This window comes from Zalophus californianus, chromosome X (assembly GCF_009762305.2).
Source record: "Zalophus californianus isolate mZalCal1 chromosome X, mZalCal1.pri.v2, whole genome shotgun sequence".
Taxonomy (NCBI): Eukaryota; Metazoa; Chordata; class Mammalia; order Carnivora; family Otariidae; genus Zalophus; species Zalophus californianus.
The window spans coordinates 72,122,750-72,144,199 of NC_045612.1; the positions used below are offsets into that span (position 1 = coordinate 72,122,750).

Genomic DNA, 21,450 nt, shown 5'->3' on the forward strand with positions numbered 1-21,450 from the left:
CTCTTAAGAGATTTTAAAATGACAAATTCTTGACATGGATGGAGTACACATCATAAAGACTGGGCAGCACATGTTTGCAGAGATTTACATTTCTGATCGAGGACGGGAATGGAGAAAAATGTCCAGATAACATTATAAAATCAGAAGGTATTCTCTTTAAGACTGAGAACAGATCAAACAAGGAGAGGATCAAGAATACTATTTGACATTTTTGGGTATTTATTTACTACGGCAACAAATAAATAATAGAGATTTTAACTTAAAAGGGAAATATAACTTGTATCATGGAGGCATGTTGCAACAGGTTTCAGAACTAGAACAGAAGTAACAGGGGAGAAAAACCAGGTAGGAGAGAAATGAAGTAGCTCCATATGCAGCAGCTCTCAAATGGGGATAATTTAGCTTTTGAAGGGACATTTGGCAATATCTGGAGACATTTTGGTTGTCACAATTTGTGGGTGGCAGTGAGTGCTACTGGCATCTAGTGGGTAGAGGACAAGGATGCCACTAAACATCCTACAAGGCACTGGACAGCCCCCCAAATTATTTGATCTAAAATGTCAATACTGCCACAGCTGAGAAACTCTGCTCTATAGGTGAAGAAAATATCTGCGAGCCTAAGGCAGGTAGCCGAGTAAAACAGGGTGAAAAACAGAAGTAGTATGATAGTATCAATATGGCCCACCTAGTTAGAGAGAAAGGGAATGATCTGTTACTGCAATGGCTCACAAAACTCACAGGAATAAATCCTGAGAAGGGATAGAGTAAAAGGGAATTTGATTAGGAGACAGAATCCTAGTTCAAACTCTGCCTCTGCCACCTACTGATATGTGTGACCTTGGACAAGCCACTGAAACTTTCCTTTATTCATAAAATAGGTGTGATACATACCTTACCACATTTTCATCAAATGTGATCTACAAAGTGCTACCTACACATAAGTTTTTATTAATAGGGTGGACAAACTTGGATAATTTGGGTATCTACTAAGCTATGTAAGGCTGAAAGTAGAGCACCTGATAAATTCCTAATCTACTCTGATGACAGTTTCTTCACTCAAAAGATACCATGAGTGAATAAGGAAATGGCTACTTTGGCCTTCAAGCTGACAAACACAGAAGAACTGATGATATAAATAAAATAATGGGCATCTGTTTGTTGGGGACCAAGGGGCATGGTTATACACCAGTATGCTAACTGTTAAGAAAAGAGATCTCCAAAATTTGGGAAAAAGGCAGCTAACTTTCTGGGAACAGGACATCTAAAGGGGAAAAAAGGACAGAGGGCTTTCAAAACACAAAATTGTAATTATCTAGTCACAAATTATTTCAATAAAAAAAAAAAATCAACGTAGCGGGGCGCGTGGGTGGCTCAGTTGTTAAGCATCTGCCTTCGGCTCAGGTCGTGATCCCAGGGTCCTGGGATGGAGCCCTGCATCGGGCTCCCTGCTCGGCGGGAAGCCGGCTTCTCCCTCTCTCACTCCCCCTGCTTGGGTTCCCTCTCTCGCTATGTCAAATAAAACAAAAACAAAAACTGACGTAGTTTCCTAGAAATCAACGTGGCAAAGAAACTCACACAGAAAAAGAACACAGAGCATTATAGGAAGTTCTGTTCAAACACAGGAGATTGGCCACCAGCATTTCTCTCCTCTCCCGCCTAAAAACACCACTAAACGGAATTTTAAAAGTACTTTACCCACCAGATCACAGAACATAGGAGAGAAATATCAGTAGACAGGAGGTTTCAACATATTTTCATAGTACAGGTAGAGAAGCAATAACTAACTTAGCAAGACAGAAGAAGCTTCAATCTAAAGAGCCTGCAGGGGGACAATAATGGTGATAGTGATAATAACAGCTAAGTTTACATAGTGTTTACATAAGCCAGACACTTTTCTAGGTACTTTATACATAGTAACTCATTTCATCCTCACAACAGTGCTATAAAGTATGATTATTGCTATATTGACATATAGGAGGGTTGAGGCACAAAGAGGTTAGGGAAGTTGCCCAAGGTTGCACAACTAAGAAGTGGCCGAGTCAGGATTCAAATATAGGCAGTCTGGCTCCAAAGTCCATGGTCCTAATCTCTATGCTCTATGGAAATGAGCTGATTGGGTCACATAGCGGCAGCACCAGGTACATTGGAAATCATTCCCAGTCTCCTTAATGGGATTGTTTTTCTAACACCCACCCGTTAAATGTTGATATTCTCTTGAAACTGTCTTGAGCTCTTTTCTCCCTATATATACTCTCCCTAGGTTATTTTATACAGCCTAGAGTTCCAATAAAAACTCTAATGAATGAGTCACTCATCCGCATCTCCAAACAAGACCTCTTTCCTGTTGCCCAAAGCTGTATGTTGGCTGCCTACCGAATAACCTCCAGTGGGCTGTGCCCACAAGGCATTGCATGAAAATACCAAAACAAAACAGAATTCATCTTTCAGTGCCAATCCATGTCACTTCCAGCACTGTCCTTTTTCATTTTCTTGCCGTCTAACAAGTCATGCAACAAACAGCCAACCTGGGACTCTTGCTCTTCTCACCCCACACATCTGAGTCCTTTTCATCAAATACTTAGTGAGTAGGTACAATGTTCTAGGCACTGTGCTAGTTATTAGAGATACAAAGATGACTAAGTCACAATCCCCACTCTCAAGGAGTTCATAAATTAAAGGGAGAGAGGGACACAAACAAAAATTTGCAAATAGATAACATTAAAGGAAGAGATATGTATAGTAAAAATGGGTTCTCGTAAGAGGGAGTGGTAAATGTTACCTGGGAAGGTAAAGGAAGGCTTTAGCAAAGAATTAAAAATTTGAGCTGAAATGCGAAGGATGATTAGAACAGTGCCAATGGAGGAGAAAAGGGTAGGAAAGAAGAATGTGAGGGCATTCCAGACAGAGGAAGTAGCACATGTCAAGGCACTTATTTGTGAGGAACTATGGGTAGTTCAATATCAATACAATGTGCCAAGGTAGGAGAAGGAGAGTGACAAATAAGGAGGTCAGAGGACAGCTAGGGAGAGATCATAAGTGCATGACAGATATGTCAGTCTCAGGTGTGTGTGTATTTATCCCGTAGGTCAGTGGTTTTCAAACAGTGTTCCTCAGAACCTTAGGGATACTGCAGGGAATGGCAGAGATGCTTCAGAGCGTCTGCAACTGTAATTTGCGTTTTGGTTTTTAAGCTTTTTTTATTGTGGTAAAATATGCATAATCTAAAAGTTACCATTTTAGCCATTTTTAAGTGCACATGCAGTTTGGTGGCATTAAGTACATTCACACTGTTGCGTAACCATTACCACTATTTACAAATATTTTAACTATTTTAAAAACTGCCTTTAAACAGCTCACTCCAATGTGCTATATTTCAAATCTCAACATACTGGAGTCTACCAACACATCTTGTGTGGTGAGGTTAGTTAAGTTTCCTGCAGTCCTTGAAAGTACCTCTAACATTTGTGCATATGTTTGACTTTTCTGCAAATGTGGATTTTCAGGTTATGGCTTTGCATAGACTCTTTCCTGGTCACATGCTCACGCATGGAAAATTGTGCAAGTTATCATACCACTATACACGAGTTTGTACTGAAACACCAGACAGAGGCAGTTCCTCAATTCACGCACTCTTCACTGCATCATGGTCAGTTGCATGGTACCAAATGGATGTTCGCAATCTACATGTCCACCCAAGGAATGAATGAATACACAGAATTCCGTGTGAGCACACACACGCATATATACATACAATGGGATATTACTGAGCCACAAAAAAGAAGGAAATTCTGCCTTTTGCAACATGGATGAACCTTGAGAACACTATGCTAAGTGAAATAAGTCAGATGGAGAAAGACAAATACTGTAGGTTCTCACTTATAAATAGAATCTAAAAAAGCTGAACACATAGAAAAAGAGTAGAATGGTGGCTGCCAGAGGCTGAGGGGTGGGAGAAATGGGGAGATGTTGGTCAGAGAATATAAACTTCCAGCTATCAGATAAATAAGTTCTGGGGATCTCATGTAAAGCATGGTGACTAAAATTAGGAGTACTGTATTCTATACTTGATAGTTGTTAAGAGAGTAAATCTTAAATGTTATCAGCACACACATACACACACACACACAAATGGTAATTATGTGAAGGAGTGTGTTAACTAACCTTATTGTGGTAATCATTTCACAATATATATGCGTATCAAATCATCACACTGTATACCTTAAACTTACATATGTTATATGTCAATAATATCTCACTAAAGCTGGAAAAAAATTAAATGAGATCGTGCATATGAAGAACTTAGCCAATGGCACTCAAAAAAAAAAAAGTTTCAGTGCTTCTTGTAAACTTTGCAAGTATCCTGTTAGGCATTTATAGTTGTTACATCACATAAACTAGGGAAGATATTGCTAGTGATACAACTCTGGATTTAAATGTCCTATCATTTGAAACTCCCGGATCAGTTTAATAATTGAAGAGAATCCTGAGGTTGTAAAGTGGGCTGTTAAAAAGTGTTTATAATTCACAGCCACGTATCAGTATGAATCAGGATTTTCTTGATAATGTGTCACCAGAACAAATTATAGGAAAAATTAGAGCGAAAACTTAATTAAGATTCTGTCATCCAGAATCCCCATCAATGTCATATACTAAGAATTAAGAATGTTCACTAGAGCTTAATTTGTAATAGCAAAAGTCTGGAACCAACCTAAATGTTCATCAGTAGGGGAACGGTATAATAAATATGATGGTCTATCTATACAATATATAGACATGAAAAAGAACATGGTAGAGATGTGTAAGTTAACATGGAACAAACTCCAACATATATCATTCAGTGAAAAAAATAAAGGGTAGACTAGAGTAGACTCCCTTGTATGCTCCCATTTGTATAGAAAGAGAAAATATCTAGAAATGTGGATTAGAGATTTGGGAAAAGAGAAAAAATTACTTTTCATTATACTACATTTAAAAAAAGCTTTTATTTCAAAATAATTATTCAGATTCACAGGAAGTTGCAAAGAAATGTATAGGAAGGTCTTGTGCTCCATTCACCCAGCCTCTCCAATGGTAACGTATCGCATAGCTATATATAGGTAACGCTGGAAAGTGAACATTGGCACAATCCTGAGCTTATTCAGATTTCAGCAGTTTTTACAGGTACTCGTGTGTGTGTGTGGTTCTGTGCCATTTTATCACATGTATTAACTTCATGTAACCATCTCCAAAATCAAGATACAGAACAGTCCTATTACCACACGGCTCTCCTGTGCTACCCTTTATAGGCATACCTACTCTTTTACCCCCCAGTGCCCAACCCCTATCGACCATTAATCTGTTCTCCCCCATAATTTGGCTATTTCATGAATGTTTCTTTTTTTTTTAAAGATTCTATCTGAGATAGAGCAAGAGCAAGCGAGAGAGAGAGAGAGAGAGAGCGAGAGCGCACGAGGGGGAGAGACACAGGGAGAGAGAGAGCTTGAGTGGGGGGAGCGGCAGAGGGAGAGGGAGAAGCAGGCTCTCCACTGAGCAGGGAGCCCGATGTGGGGCTCCATCCCAGGACCCTGAGATCATGACCTGAGCCAAAGGCAGACGCTTAACCAACTGAGCCACCCACGCACCTCTATTTCAAGAATGTTTAAATGGCATCATACAATATGTAACCTTTTGAGACTGGTCCCCCCCTTTTTTTTTTCCAACTCAACATAACAATAATCCATCTAAGTTGTTGTCTGTATCAAGAGTCATTCCTTTTTACTGCTGAGGAGTATTACATGGCACGGATGTACCATATTTTGTTTAACCATTTGCCTACTAATGGACATTTCAATCATTTCATTTTTGGTCATTACAAATACAGCAGCTATGAACATTCATGTACAGATTTTTGTGTGAACATATACTTTCTCTGGGATAAATGTCCAATAGTGCAATTGCTGTATTGTTTGATAAGAACATATTTAGTTATAGAAGAAACTGTTTTCCAGAGTAACTGTACCTCTCTACATTCCCACCAGCAATGTATGAGAGATCTAATTTCTCTACATTCTTGCCAGCATTTGGTACTGTCACTATTTTTTCTTTTAGCTATTATGAGAGGTGTGCAGTGATATCTCATTGCTGTTTTCATTTGTATTTCCTTAATGACTAAGGATACTGAACATCTTTTCATGTGGTTATTTGCCACCTGTATGTCCTCTTTGGTGAAATATCTGTTTGTGTTTTTTGCCTACTTTGTAGTTGGATCGTTTTTTTACTATTCAGATTTCAGAGTTCTTCATATATTCTATTTTTTTTTTGAAGTGAACATAACCTCAAGATTTTATTGTCTTCATAATATTAACAAAATATGAAGCTTAGAACTGGATCACTTGGCCCTTTCTCTTATCTCCTCCCAGTTCAAAATGCTTGCATCTCTTAATAGCCAGCATTCTCTTAGATCTGCTCATCACATTCAAGCCTCAGCCCAATCTTCGTTGTCGTTTTAGCCTTTTTCCGGAAAATCGGCTTAGTCTGCCCACCATAGCCACTCTGCTTCCTGTCATTAACGCCGCTTTCCCTGGGCATAAAGAGAATCTTTGCCCTTCTTGTACTGTGTCACTTTGTGGGGCTGGTGCTTGCCACACTTCTTGCAGAAAGTCCAGTGGGTTTTAGGAATGTTCACCATGTTTGCGAGAGCGCTATCAGCACGGAAAGAAAGAGCCTTCATATATTCTAGATACAAGTCCTTTGTTGTACTGCATTTTTTATCATGGAAAATTTTATGATATACCAGTTACTATAAAGAAATAAATTGTGATTATAAACTAGTTATAATATTCTTATTGTTTGAAGACTGACTTATACAATGTTATAAACCTGAACTTATAAATTTATGTGAATATAAAACCCGTTCTTTGATTTATTTCAACTGTTAGAATTTGTTGTAAGATTTCATTTAAAAAAAGAGTTCTTCTGCTTTAAAGGGAAGGCAGATTAAAAAAAAAATCTGCTGTAGATGATGGAAACAAATGAAAGTGTTTTTGGGGGGAGGGGCAGAGGGAGAGAGAAAATGTTAAGCAGGCTCCACGTCCAGGGTGGAGCCCAACCTAGGGCTCCATCTCATAACCCCAAGATCATGGCCTGAGCCGAAATCAAGAGCTGGAAGTTTAACCGACTGAGTCACCCAGGTGCCCCACAATTGAAAGGTTTTAAAGAGGGGGTATACAGGATTGAATTTGGATTTTATAAATATGACTTTGGTCATCAGTTGGAAGGTAGATTTGGGAGTCAGAAACTGGTGTTTAAGAAACCATTTAGCAGGTTATTTTAATAGTTCAAGTGAGAGATCTCTAAGGACTGGAACGATGGAAAAGGAATGAAGGAGAAAGAAGTCAAAGGTATTTAAGACATAAAAATGACATGACCAAGCAACCTTTCCAATGTGGGAGATGAGAAAGAGAGAGAAAGAATACAACATGTGCTCATATTCCGGGAATAAGGCAGATACACATTCATCTGGCCAGGCAACACTTACTGAGCACCAACTGTGTACCAGGCACAGTGCTTGGCACAGGTGGCAGGAAAATAAGAACCAGTCTTTGCGTTCAAGGAACTCAAAGTCTAATGGGAAAAACAAACAAGTAATTACATCGAAGAAAAGGGAGGATGCAGTGAGACTTGGCAGGGTGGCAACTGACTAGGAAGGGAAGTAACCTATATCATGATAAGGTTTTAGGTTATAGGCTTTTAGGTAAATGCCTTTGTCAAAACCCAGCTAACATACACTTAAAATTTGTGCTTTTCATTATAAATTCTACATTAAAAAATATAAACAAATATTAAACCCTAGTTAATAACATGTAAACTTGAGTATTTAGGAGGAAGTGTACTAATGTGTGCAATTTACTTTAAAATGCATTTAAAAAAGAATATGGCTTAATGAGTATAGATATGTAATAAAGTAAATATAGTAAAATGCTAATGGTGGAATCCAGATGCTAGGTATAGGGCTGTTCCTGTACAATCTTTTATACTTTGCTGTATCTTTGAAAAATTTCATAATAAAATGTTAGGAAAAAACACTATGGAACACCAGCTGATGGACTGACCCATATTAGAGGTTTCATACGTGGGTGACATCTGAATTGTGAATCGAAATATTAGTAAGAATTGTCAGACCAAAAGGGAGGAAGAACTCAGGCATTCAATCAGGACGAGCTATGAGTCAGGCACTATGCTGGGCCCTAAGGATTCAAAGATGAATAAAACACCTTTGCCTGGCTTGCTGTCAAGTCAGCCATTTTAGGAGATGACAGTATTACAGAGTTGGGTTAGTGTTAGTGCAGCAAAGAGGTAAGCACGGGATGGGGGTGGGGGATTGAAGGTGGTCAAAGAGTTTCTTCAAGGGGATGAAATCGGAGCTGAGTATTGAAGGGCAAAACAAAATTAGCCATGTGAAGACAGAAGGAAGGCATTTCCAGCAGAGGGAACAGGATGTACAAAGAAGCATAGAGAAGAGAGAACTTGGCACACTTCGAATGGCTAAGCAGATTGCAAGGAAGGGATGGGGAGAGGGGAAGCTAGCCAGGTAGGCAGGGCTAGAGCACAAGGGTCATGCCAAGCAGTGTAATACAAAATGAGGAGCTATGAGAAGAGCTTTAAGCAGGGATATCCTGTTTGGGAAAACATGTTGGCTGCTGATTGGTAGATGGCTTGGAAGGGTGCCTGGCTGAAAAAGATAGGGAAACCAGTTGGAAAGCTTGCTCTAAGCTAAGAAATGCTGAAAGCCTGAACTAAGGTAGTGGTAGTAGGGTCAGAGAAAAGAAAGTGATTTGAAAGATGAGAAAGTAAGACTGAAAGAGATTGGCGACTGATGGGATTGGGAGGAGGAGCCAGAGTGCAGGAAGAGCATGGCTTGATGCCCCCCGGTTTCAGGCATGAGTGACTGAGGGGATGTTGGTGTTCTATACTGAAGGTGATGAAAGGGCAGGTTTAACAGAGGCAGGGAGAAATGAGGAGTTCAGTTTTAGGTAAGTGGAATGGGAGCTGTCTATGGGACATCCATGAGATGCCCCCACAGGCAACTACATTTATAGGCTGAAATGTAGATGTGAGATTTGGGCTGGAGATAAGAGGTTTGGGAGGGGCAGCATATAGGCAGGAGTTATAAGCATCTAAGTGGGTGAGACCACCCAGGGTGGTGCAGAGGTGGCACGATGATGGGCCTGAACAGTGGGAAGAGAAAGAAAAAAATTGCAGGACAGAACATGGGCTGTTGCAGGTATGGGTAGATGGAAGAAGAGGAGCCTGAGTGAGTCCTCAGAAAAGAGGACATCCAGGAGACGGCAGTGTCACAGATCTGAGGGAGGAAGGAGACTGTCCAGATGAAGGGGCAGGGTGCCAGACACTGTGGAGTCACCACATAAGAGAATGACTAAAAAGAGCCTAATGGATCCAGTTTTTCAGGTCACTGGGTGACCTCAGGAGGGACAGTTGCAATGAGATGAGGATGGAGGGCTGGCAAAAAGGCAAGGTGAAAAGTAAAAGGAGAACAGTAGTACGAGGAGGATGAAGGATTTTGTTTTGTTTTAAAATGGGAAAAATACATTAGAACACTTCTATGCTGGGGGGCAGGGGTGAGGGAAGGCCAGTAGACAGGGAGAGGTTAAAAAGCACAGGAAGAATGGGGCACTTGATGGAACCAGATTTGCAAGGCAGTGGGGAGGGAAAAAACCCAGCAGAGAACATCATACAAGTACAATGGTACTGAGATCTGCAGTAAGAGTGCTATTTGGAAACGATGAGTAGACTGCTGTGGTTGGAACCTTGTAGTCCGTAGGCAAGTGTGGGAGGTAAGCCTGGAAATCTAGAGGGGCCAGAAATTGCCAATGTAGTCCCCTGGTACTATACAATCTCAAGGAGAAAAAAAATACATTAGAAGATGAAATGGTTACAAGGGCCACATTGAAAATCTAAGACTTCTGGTTGGATCTGGAAAGATGGCTCTATTGTAGATAGTTAGATGGGGGAGGAGAGGACGACTGCATTCTGGGAGAGAAGAGATGGCTGTGCTGAAAGTGCACAGAAGCCAGAATTAGCAGGGCATGTTGTGAAGGCTGTGTAGCTGGGGTGGAGTGTGGGCAGAGGAAGCTGTGAAAGACAGCTGAGGAGGTAGGCTGGGACCAGGGTACAAAGGGTCTGGAAGGCCTGGCTATGGATTTTAGACTTCATCCTGTAAGCAGTGATGTGCCACATCGTTTCTAATCAGGGAAAGTACCATGTACAGAGTGGTACTTTAAGGAGGCTAATGTAAGTATGGTATTTTAGAACGGAATGCCTCCTAGGAGCCAAAGTATGAGGAGGCTCTTCACCAGGTATGTAGGGTGAAGGCACGGACTTTGTAGAGGCAACAGGAACAGACTGGAAGTGGGCGCATCTCTACAATATTGCTAAGGAAGAACTAACAGCAGGTAGTGAGGACTCATTTCTAATCGAGGAGATCATGCTGGGTGCAAAAATCGGCATAAGGGAATAGGAAGAAAAAGCAAAAGAGAAGGAAAAGGAATAGTTTGAGTTAGAGAAAGAACTCAGAGAATGAGGATTTCCAAAACAGAAGTTCCAAGAAGGGTATGTTCAAATGTCAATGCCACTAAGAGGTCAGGTAAGATGGGCACTGGAAAGAACCAATTCATTTTGGTAATTAAGATATCACTGATAATCTTTTACATAGTGGTTTTAGTAAGGTGGATAAATACAGACTATCAGGAGAGTGAATCAGGTTCCTAGACAGACAAAATTAATATTAAAAAATAAATTTTATTTCCATATGCCAAAAACAAAGTCAGAATATAAAATTTTTAACTATTCTACTTAGGCTAGTTACATGGGTTTGTTCAATTTGTGAAAATTCAGCAAGCTGTTTGCTTATATGTAATTTCCTAGTTTTAAAGATTTTATTTATTTATTTGAGAGAGAGAGGGCAAGTGGTGGGAGGAGCAGAGGAAGAGGGACAAGCAGACTTCGTGCTGAGCGTGGAGCCCAATGTGGGCCCCAGTCTCACGACCTTGAGATCATGACCTGAGTTGAAATCAAGAGTTGGACACTTAACCGACTGAGCCACCCAGGTGCCCCAATTTTCTGGTTTTATATTACACTTCAATAAAAAAGTTTTTGAAATATCACTTCTAAGCCCATAACTATATGGTCAATTAATCTTCAAGAAGCAGGAAAGAATATCCAATGGGAAAAGGACAGTCTCTTCAACAAATGGTGCTGGGATAACTGGTCAGCAACATGCAGAGAATGAAACTGGACCACTTTCTTACACCATACTCAAAAATAAATTCAAAGTGGATTAAAGACCTAAATGTGAGACCTGAAACCATCAAAATCCTAGAGGAGAACACAGGCAGGAATCTCTTTGACATTGGCCACAGCAACTTCTTTCTAGATATGTCTCCAGAGGCAAGGGAAACAAAAGCAAAAATAAACTATTGGGACTTCATCAAAATAAAAAGCTTCTGCACAGCCAAAGAAACAATGAACAAAACTAAAAGGCAACCTATGGAATGGGAGAAGATATTTGCAAATGACATATCCAATAAAGTTAGTATCCAAAATATAAAAAGAATTTATAAAACTCAATACCCCCAAAACAAATAACCCAATTAAAAAATGGGCAGAAGACATGAATAGACATTTCTCCAAAGAGGAGATACAGATGGCTAACAGACACGTGAAAAGATGTTCAACATCACTCATCACCACGGAAATGCAAATCAAAACCATAATGAGATACCACCTCACACCAGTCAGAATGGCTGAAATTAACAAGTCAGGAAAGGACAGATGTTGGTAAGGATGTGGAGAAAGGGGAACCCTCCTGCACTATTGGTGGGAATGCAAACTGGTACAGCCACTCTGGAAAATACTATGGAGGTTCCTCAAAAAGTTAAAAATAGAACGACCCTATGATCCAGCAGTTATACTACTGGGTATTTACCCAAAGAATACAAAAACACTAATTCAAAAGGATACATGCACCCTTATGTTTATAGCAGCATTACCTACTATATGGAAGCAGCCCAAGTGTCCATCAGTTGATGAATGGATAAAGAAGAAGTGGTATACACACACACACACACACACACACACACACACACAATGGAATTTTTATTCAGCCATAAAAAAGAATGAAATCTTGCCATTTGCAAGGAGGTGGATGGAGCTACAGAGTATAATGCTAAGCAAAATAAGTCAGTCAGAGAAAGACAAATACCATATGATTTCACTCATACGAGGAATTTAAGAAACAAAATGAGTGAGCCAAAGGGAAAAAAAGAGAAAGAGAGAGAGAAACCAAGAAACACACTCTTAATTATAGAGAACACACTGATGGTTACCAGGGGTAGGAGGGTGGGTGGGAAGATGGGTTAAATAGGTGATGGGGATTAAGGAGTGTACTTGTTTTGATAAGCAGCAGGTGAGGTATGGAACTGTTGAATCACTATATTGTACACCTGAAACTAATAGTATATCACTGTACATTAACTGGAATTAAAATAAAAATTATAAAATGTATCACTTCCAAAAACTGTCAAAATACAAATTACCTCTGAATAGAACAAAAGATGTATAAGACTTCTACAGGGAAAATTATTGAGAAATATTAAAGAAGTCCTAAATAAATGGGGAGATATATTATGGACATAGATTTGGAAGACTTAATTTGACTTAATGAAATAGTGCCCAGAAACAGACCAAAGCATATTTGGGCCTTAATATATGACAGAAGTGGCACCGCTCAGCAGTGGGGAAAGGGTAGACTTTTTATTAAATAGTGCTAGGACAAATGGGTATTTATGTGGAAAAGTGAAATTGGACCCCCACATCATACCATGTACAGAAAACAGTTCTAGGTGAATTAAAGAGTTAAATGTGAAAGGCAAAACTGTGAAGCTTCTATAGATTATCTAGAAGAATATCTCCAAGACCTTGCAGTACTGAAGTATTTCTTAAACAGGACACAAAATCAAGGAATCATCAATGAAAGAGGAGTGAAAAGATAAACCAGAGATGAGGGAGAAGATATTTGCAAAACATGTGAGAGTGGGGAAGTTTGCAATACATATAACTGAACAGTGACTAGAATCTATAGTATATAAAAAACTACTTTTTAAAATCAGTAACAAAAGGACACAACAGAAAAATGGGCAAAACTAGGCCAGGTATTTTATAGCAAAGAAAATGTATGTGGCCGGGATGCCTGGGTGGCTCAGTAGGGTAAGCATCTGCCTTCAGCTCGGGTCATGATCCCAGGGTCTTGGGATTGAGCCCGGCATCGGGCTCCCTGCTCTTTGGGGAGTCTGCTTCTCCATCGCCCTCTGCTCCTCCCCCACTCATGCACACACACACTCTCTCTCAAAAAAAATCTCTAAAAAGAAAGAAAGAAAATGTATGTGGCCAAAAAACACAGAAAAAGGTGATCAACCCTTTTAGTCATTGAAGTAATGAAAATGAAAACCACTATGAGGTTTATCACTCCACACTCACTAGACTGGCAAAAATTTTAAATTCTGACCAGTGTTGGGGAATGTGGAGCTACAAGGACTTTCATACCTTGGAACACTTTGTAAGACGGTTGGGTATGTACCCTATGACCCAGTAGTTTTATTTCTCAGTATTTACCCCAGAAAATCCTTTTTAAAAATATTTTACTTAAATTCAAGTTAGTTAACATATAGTGTATTATTAGTTTCAGTGGGAGAATTTAGTGATTCATCAGTGGCATATAACACCCAGTGCCCTCCTTAATGCCCATCACCCAGTTACCCCGTCCCCCGACCCATCTTCCCTCCAGCAGCTCTCAGTCTATTCCCTATCGTTAAGAGTCTCTCATGGTTTGCCTCCCTCTTTGTATACTTTATTTTAAAATATTTTGATTATTTACTTGACAGAGAGAGAGAGAGAGCACAAGCAGGGGGAGCGGCAGGCAGAGGGAGAAGCAGGCTCCCCACTGAGCAGGGAGCCCGACACGGGACTCGATCACAGGACCCTGGGATCATGACCTGAGCCGAAGTCAGATGCTTAACTGACTGAGCCACCCAGGTACCCCTCCTTCTCTGTTTCTATCTTACTTTATTTTTCCTTCCCTTCCCCTATGTTCATCAGTTTGTTTCTTACCCCAGAAAATTCTTACACATATGCATCAACGTATATAAACAAGAATGTTCATAAGGGTGTTGTTAATAATACCCCAAAACTGGAAACAAATGAACTCTCCATCAACAGTAGAAAGAATAAATAGTGGTATAGTCATATAATGGAATACTATACTGAACTGGAAATACAGGAATCACAGCTATATGCAACATAGATGAATCTCTCACACACAACATTGAACGGAAGATGTAAGACACAGATGATTACATACAGCATGATTCCATTTATATAAAGTTTAAAAATAGAACAAAACTATGCTACTTAGATATTTATACAAAGGTGGCACTACCATCAAGGAAAGCAAGGGAATTCCCATCACAAAAGTTAGGAGTGGTTACCTCTAGAGGGAAGGGAGGAGGTCATGACCCGACAGGGGTATACACAGGTGCTGGAAATCTTTTGTTTTTCAACCTCCGTGGTACTTACATGACTGTGCACTTTATCATTATTTATTAAACTATATACATGATCTATGCAATTTTCTGTACATATCCTGTACCTCACCAAAAAATGTAACTAAGAGTGAATCACACGTGTTGCTAAGCAGTGTTAACTTTTCTGAGGAGCTTGGGTCTAAAGGGAAGGAGATAGGGTAGCAGTTACAGGAGGATTCAGGAATGAAGGAATTTGGGTGCATATGTTCACCAAAATACATATACAAGAATATTCATAGCAGCACTATTCATAACAGCCCCAAACTGGAAAATACCCAAATGCTCATCCAACAGTAGGAAGGATAAATAAACTGTGGTATAGTCACCAACAGAATATGCATGGTGATGAAAATGAATGAACTACAACTACATGCAATAATATGGATTAATCTCAGAAGCATAATGTTGAGTCAGGGTTACCAGATTTAGCAAAAAGAAAAAAAATACAGGACATCCAGTTAAATTTGAATTTTAGATAAATGATGAATCATTTTGCATGGAACATACTTATATTAAAAATGATTCATCGTTTATCTGAAATTCAAATTTAACTGGCCATCTTATATTTTCTCTGGCGACCTTACATCAAATGAAAGAAGTCAGACACAAAGGTTACCCTTTGGGGAAGCTAGAGCCTGGAAGCTGCATAAGTGGTACTTCTGGGATGCTTGTTAATATTGTTTCTTGATCACCACTTATTCCTCAAACTGTATAATTATGATTCGGGCATTTTTTCTGTATGTATATTATACTTCAATTGAATAATCTATGTCATCCATCTGTAACTTATTTATAATCTATCTGGCAGTGATCTGAATATGTTTTATATTCAAAATCACAACAAAAAATAGAGATAATCTTAACAAGAAATATACAGCACCCACACTGACTAAAGGGAAATACTTTGAATGGATGATTTAATCCAGAATATAAATGGTCTATAAATATACAAGTATGTTCAACTTCACTAATAACTATAGAAATGAAAATGAGATGCCATTTTTCACTTATCAAATTGGTAAAAATACTTAGAGAAGTTAGAAAACTTTAGAAAAATGAATAATCTCATGCCTTCATGGGAATTTGATAGTATATTTTAAAGATTTAGATGGAGTTTGGGAAGATGGTAGGTTAAAGATATCCCAGAATCCCTTCTAGTCCCAAATCTGATCCATCCACTCTGTTCTTGAGCCAAGCAGGTGTGCTGTAATCAGCCAAGAGAATGAAGGCACAGGATGGGTCTGAGACCTGATAGTAAGGGGGTGATGCAGAGTTTTTGTTCTCTGGAAGAGACAAGAACTCTGAGCCAAGGGCTTAGGGTCTGATATAATAGAGCCAAGGTAGAAAGATGGGAACATGGCTTCTGGTGAAGGCTTGGCCTGTAGGACTCTATGAGTTCCTGTCGAGATTGTCGGTATTGTCTGTGTGAGTATGCCAGGTTTCTCTGAATCTGAAAATGCTGAGAAGAAACTGAGGAGTTGGGTTGGGTCCTCTCCATCTTGAGATAAGGGCAGCACCAAGGAACAAGAGCGCAGAGAGGCTTCCTCTTGACACCTCCCTAGGGTGTGAGCGGCTCGCTGACAGCATGCCTGCTGCTACAGTACTGGTCATGGGCAGAAACCACTGGGCCTTTGCCACTCACACAGCTGCTAGGGCTTAAGGCACTTGAGCCTCAGTGAACAGACAAAAGAAACTAACAATCCACAGAAGGGGACCCCGAAGCCAAAGACAGGCCAAGTGGAACACTTTCAGCAAACAGTCGATGAAAGAAACAGACAATTCGAGCTTAAAAAAGATCTCCCTCAGAGATTAAAGCACAGCATAAAAAAGACCTTTTGGAACTGAAAGAATTAAATACTGTTTACCAAAACCAGTAGCAATTATCATTCCAAATATTAAAACACTAAAACCATTCCAATTCAAATCAGAAACTAGATCCTCCTGAAGAAAGCAACTTTACAAGCCCACGGTGTATCCTTCAACATCCTTCTCCTTTCTAATGAACAAAAAGTAAGAGAATTAATAAGAGGAATAAATATTGGCAAAGAGATCATTTTCTTCTTACTAGTATGATTTTATACTAAGAAAACCCCTGACTCCAGTTAAAAAAAACTTAGAACCGAGCTGTATATATCAGGATGAATTGATCTCACAAACGTAACACTGAGCAAAAACGAAAAACAAAACACCAGTGACAAAAGAACACCTACATTATGAAACAACTTATGAAAAGTTTAGAAAAAGCAAAACGCCACTGCATATTGCTAAGGGATACAAGAATACATAAATGAATGGATGGTACTTAAAGTCACTCCCCCACCTGCCTGATGCAACCTTACCACTCGAATGACACGGCTCTGGCAAAGATTACCAAAAATCTCAATGGTCAAATCCACCCCTCTCTTCTCAGTCCTCACCTTATGTGACCACTCTGAAGCATCGGACGCAGGTGACAATCCCTCTTTCCTAGAAACTCTTACTTTGGTTTTTAAGCTACTACTATTCTGTGCCTCTTCAACCTCTTTAATTGGCTCATTTACTCCTGACTAATATTTAGTGTCGGCTGTCTTATTATCTAGTCTTTCTCTACACAACTCTCCCTGGGCAACCTCACCCACACATTCCAAATATTTATCTCCAGCCCAGATGTTGCTTCTTTTTTTTTTTTTTAACTTTTATTTATTGGGGCGCCTGGGTGGCTCAGTCGGTTAAGCATCTGCCTTCAGCTCAGGTCATCTCAGGGTCCTGGGATGGAGCCCCGCATTGCACTCTCTGCTCAGCAGGGAGTCTGCTTCTCTTACTCCCTCTTTGCTCTCTCCCTCTCTCTTAAATAAATAATAAAACCTTTCTGTAAAAAAGTTTTATTTATTTATGTAATCTCTATACCCAATGTGGGGCTTGAACTCACGACCCCGAGATCAAAAGTCACATGCTCTTCTTACTGAGCTAGCCAGGCATCCCCCAGATGTTGCTTCTAAGCTCTAGTTCTGAATTTCCCATTTCCTCCCAGACTTTTCTAAAATGCATTTCAAATCTGACATGTCCAAAACCAAACTTACTATCTTTCTGCAGTCTGCTCCCTATAGACCTATGTCTTGTTTTCTTGCTAATTTCTTTCAGCATCTCCCACTTGATCTAAGGTCATGATTTTGCCATAAACTTCTTTGCCTCACAAATCAAATCTACTTGAGTACACTGCCTTCCTCTACCCCCAATAATGCAATAAGCAACAAAATTCTGATGGGCCACATCCACCCTTTGAAAATATCCAACAGGGGCTAGCAACTATCTTAGTTCTCGGTAGTTAGAAAATGATTCCCTCTAACAGTGAGGAGCTTGGCTTTTGGAATGATACTTTGTTAACTAAAGAAAACTTAATTCTGCTGGGACAAGTCACACCCCGTAAGCCTCTTCCACCCTCAAAATCTACCTCAAATGTTGACAAGCACCCTGGCCAGCTCCTAGGGTTCTTAGTTCAGTTGGGCTTGTCTATAAATACCAGTAAGGCCCCTATCCTCCTTATTAACCACCATCCCGAGCAAGGGAAACACAGAAGATGGAATTGATAATTATTAAAAGGCTACCATATACCAGGAATTACAATGCTTATTTTACACATATGAGTTCACTTAATTCTCACATCTCTGTGGGGGTATATATTCAAATCTTATTTTACAAATGAAGAAATTGAAGCTTTGAAGCTAAAATGGGTAACTCAGAATGTGGACGTGAAACTCTAATGCAAATGAATGAAAATCCTTTGAGAGCCCCTAAAAGTCTTTGAAGATACTGCCAAGTGACAAGCCACCAACCACCCGTGAATCTATCACTGGTGGACTGGAAACTGCAAAAATCTTGAGAGATTGAAAGCAGATGTTTAAGAGTAACAGAAGAAAAAAATATACAGGAGAGAACCACTGTGAAAAGGTGGCACCAACACTAGGGGTAGTGCAGACTTGAAGGTAGTGGATTCAGCAAACAGGAGGGAGCCTTGGGATAGGAGTCCATGGTAATTGGTAGGAGTAGGTCCCTGGCCTGGTAGCCAATGACATGGCGGGAATAAGTCCAAACACAAACATGAAAATATGCAGAAGAAAACCTTTTGTTAAAAGAGAACATCGGATCAGGTACGAATGAACGGATGAATGAATGAAATCAAGCTACACGACTTTGATAAGGGATGCAAAAAGACATACCAGGTAAGGGCTAACAAAAAGAAGGTAAGTGAAAAAGTATTAATCAGATAAAATAGATATAATCCTCTGAGAAGATATATGCCATGATACTTTATGCAGCTAGCAACATAGCTTCAAGATATATAACTGTAATGACATTGCAGAGTGACAGATGGTAACTACACTTATCAGGGTGAGCACCGAGGAACATAAAACTTTGTAAAAAAGTCACTGAATCACCTGAACCTAATATAAAGTCACTGAATCACCTGAACCTAATATAACATTGTACGTCAACTATGCTTCAATAATAAAAACATAAAAACAAAATAGCTGCCAAAAAATGTGTATATAATGCATAAAAATCCATATATATATCGCTTAAATAAAGAAATACAAGGAGAAATTGACAAATCCTTGGTCATATTGTCACAAAATAACATACTAAGTAAATAACAAGAAAGAACATGAAAGAGCTGAATAATATGATTAAAGAGTTTATCTAATAGGCAGATATAGAACTACATAACCAACAGAAAACATACTTTTTTCAAATATACAATGGACTATTAACAAAGACCAAACAAGAATCAGGACAAATTTCAAAAAGAAGAAATCATACATATTCATTGATCATAATGCAATAAATCAGAAATAAACAACAATAGGATACATAAAAACACCTTCTACATAACTCTTAGGTTAAAGGAAAAATGAAAAAGGAAATATCTAATTTAGAAATTAATAGAGGACTATTTCTCAAAATTATAAGATTATATCCGGTGGTACTGAGAGGAAAATGTATAGTTTTAAATGTATCTTTTTAGATAAGAACAATTGAAAACAAATGAGCTATTCTACCAAAAGAGAAATAATCAAATGGCATATTCAAATAAAAGAAAAAAAATCAATCCTGAATGCAACTTAGCCTCTAGATCCAGTTACCAATTTGTAGGAAATACAGAGGAACAAGAAACATGTTAAAACTACCTGGGGATATGCAATTAGCAAAATGCAGACTACGAGAAATTCTGCAAGACAACCTGATTTCTTCAGTAAATAAATTATAGAAAGTTGAGGGGTAAGGAGAGATGGAGGAAGTATCTACAGATTAGAAGAGACTGAAAAGAACCTATCAAGTAATAGCGAAGTGTGGACTTTGCTCCTGATCCAAATAAATAGATCCTGATCCAAATAAATAAAATCAATGAGACTATTGGAAATGTGAACACTGACTAGATATTTGATGATGTTCAGGAATTATTAATAATTTTTAGGTGATTATATTCTTAAAAGTTCTTTTTTTTCCAAATACAAACTGAAATTAAAAAAATATATATCTGGGATTTGCTTCAAAATAATATCAGAGGGAGAAAGTGGTTAGGATACAGATGAAACAAGACTGGTCATAAATTTGTCATTGTCGAAACTGTATGACAGGTATGTGGGGGATTCATTATACCATCTTGACCTCTTGAAAAGCTTTAAAAAAAAAAGAGAGAAGAACTAAGCTTTTAACTCAGGAAGTAATACAATGAATATAACAAAACAACTTAGGAGGAAGTCATTAATAGAGAGTAAAAAAACAAAATACAAAAAAAGGAGATTTAATCAACAAATCTGTCAAATGTGGTAGAAAAAATAGAGAAGATACATAATAATCAATGAACTAAAAGTAGAGACATGATTACAGATATGGAGATTAAAAACATACAGTAAATCTATAGGCAAAATTATGCCAATAAATTTGACAATCTAGACAAAGTGAATAATTCTCTAAGAAAATATAAATTATCAAAATTGGTCCCAGATATAGAGAATCTAATATCCAAGAAAGTTTCAAAGAGAATTCCCATGTTATATAAACTGTATCAGAGCATAGAAAAAAGTAAAAAGCTTCCCGACTCATTTTATACAGTTGGCAAAACCTTCAGACTGAAACTGGACAAGGGGAGCACACATAGAAAACAAGTTATAGGCCACTCTCTCATACAAACATATATGTAAATGTCCTAAATTGAAAACTAGTACATGAAACTCAGCAATGCACAGAAGGAATAATTTATCATGGTCAATATGGGATGATTCAGTGATAGAAAAGTTACTTTTATAATTCACTCTAACAATAGGTTAAAAGAAGAAAAACTACATGATCATTAATTCCCAATCAATGATAAAACCCAACACTCATTTCTTATTTTAAAAATATGTACTTCTGGGGCACCTGGGTGGCTCAGTCGGTGAAGCAACTGCCTTCAGATCAGGTGATGGTCCTGGGGTCCTGGGATCGAGTCCTGCATCGGGCTCCCCCTGCTCTGCAGGGAGTCTGCATCTCCCTCTGCCTCTGCCTGCCACTCCCCCCGCTTGTACACGCTCTCTCTCTTTCTCTGTGTCAAATAAACAAATACAATCTTAAAAAAAAAATATGTACTTCTGGGGCGTGTAGGTGGCTCAGTCGGTTAAGCGTCTGCCTTTGGCTAAGTCATGATCCCGGGGCCCTGGGGTTGAGCCCCGCATCAGGCTCCCTGCTCAGTGGGGAGTCTGCTTCTCCTTCTGCCTCCCCCTGCTTGTACTCATGCTCTCTCTCTCAAATAAATAAATAAATAAATAAATAAATAAAATTATTAAAAAAAAACTGA

At 39.0% G+C, this 21,450-nt stretch overlaps 1 protein-coding gene and 1 pseudogene across 2 annotated transcripts in view; both read right to left on the minus strand.

The window, feature by feature from the left end:
* The window catches only part of KIF4A (kinesin family member 4A), a 112,977-nt gene that overhangs the window by 73,203 nt on the left and 18,324 nt on the right, over positions 1 to 21,450 (minus strand). The gene's annotated exons all lie outside the window — the stretch shown is intronic.
* On the minus strand, positions 6,357 to 6,667 carry LOC113930861 (annotated as a pseudogene).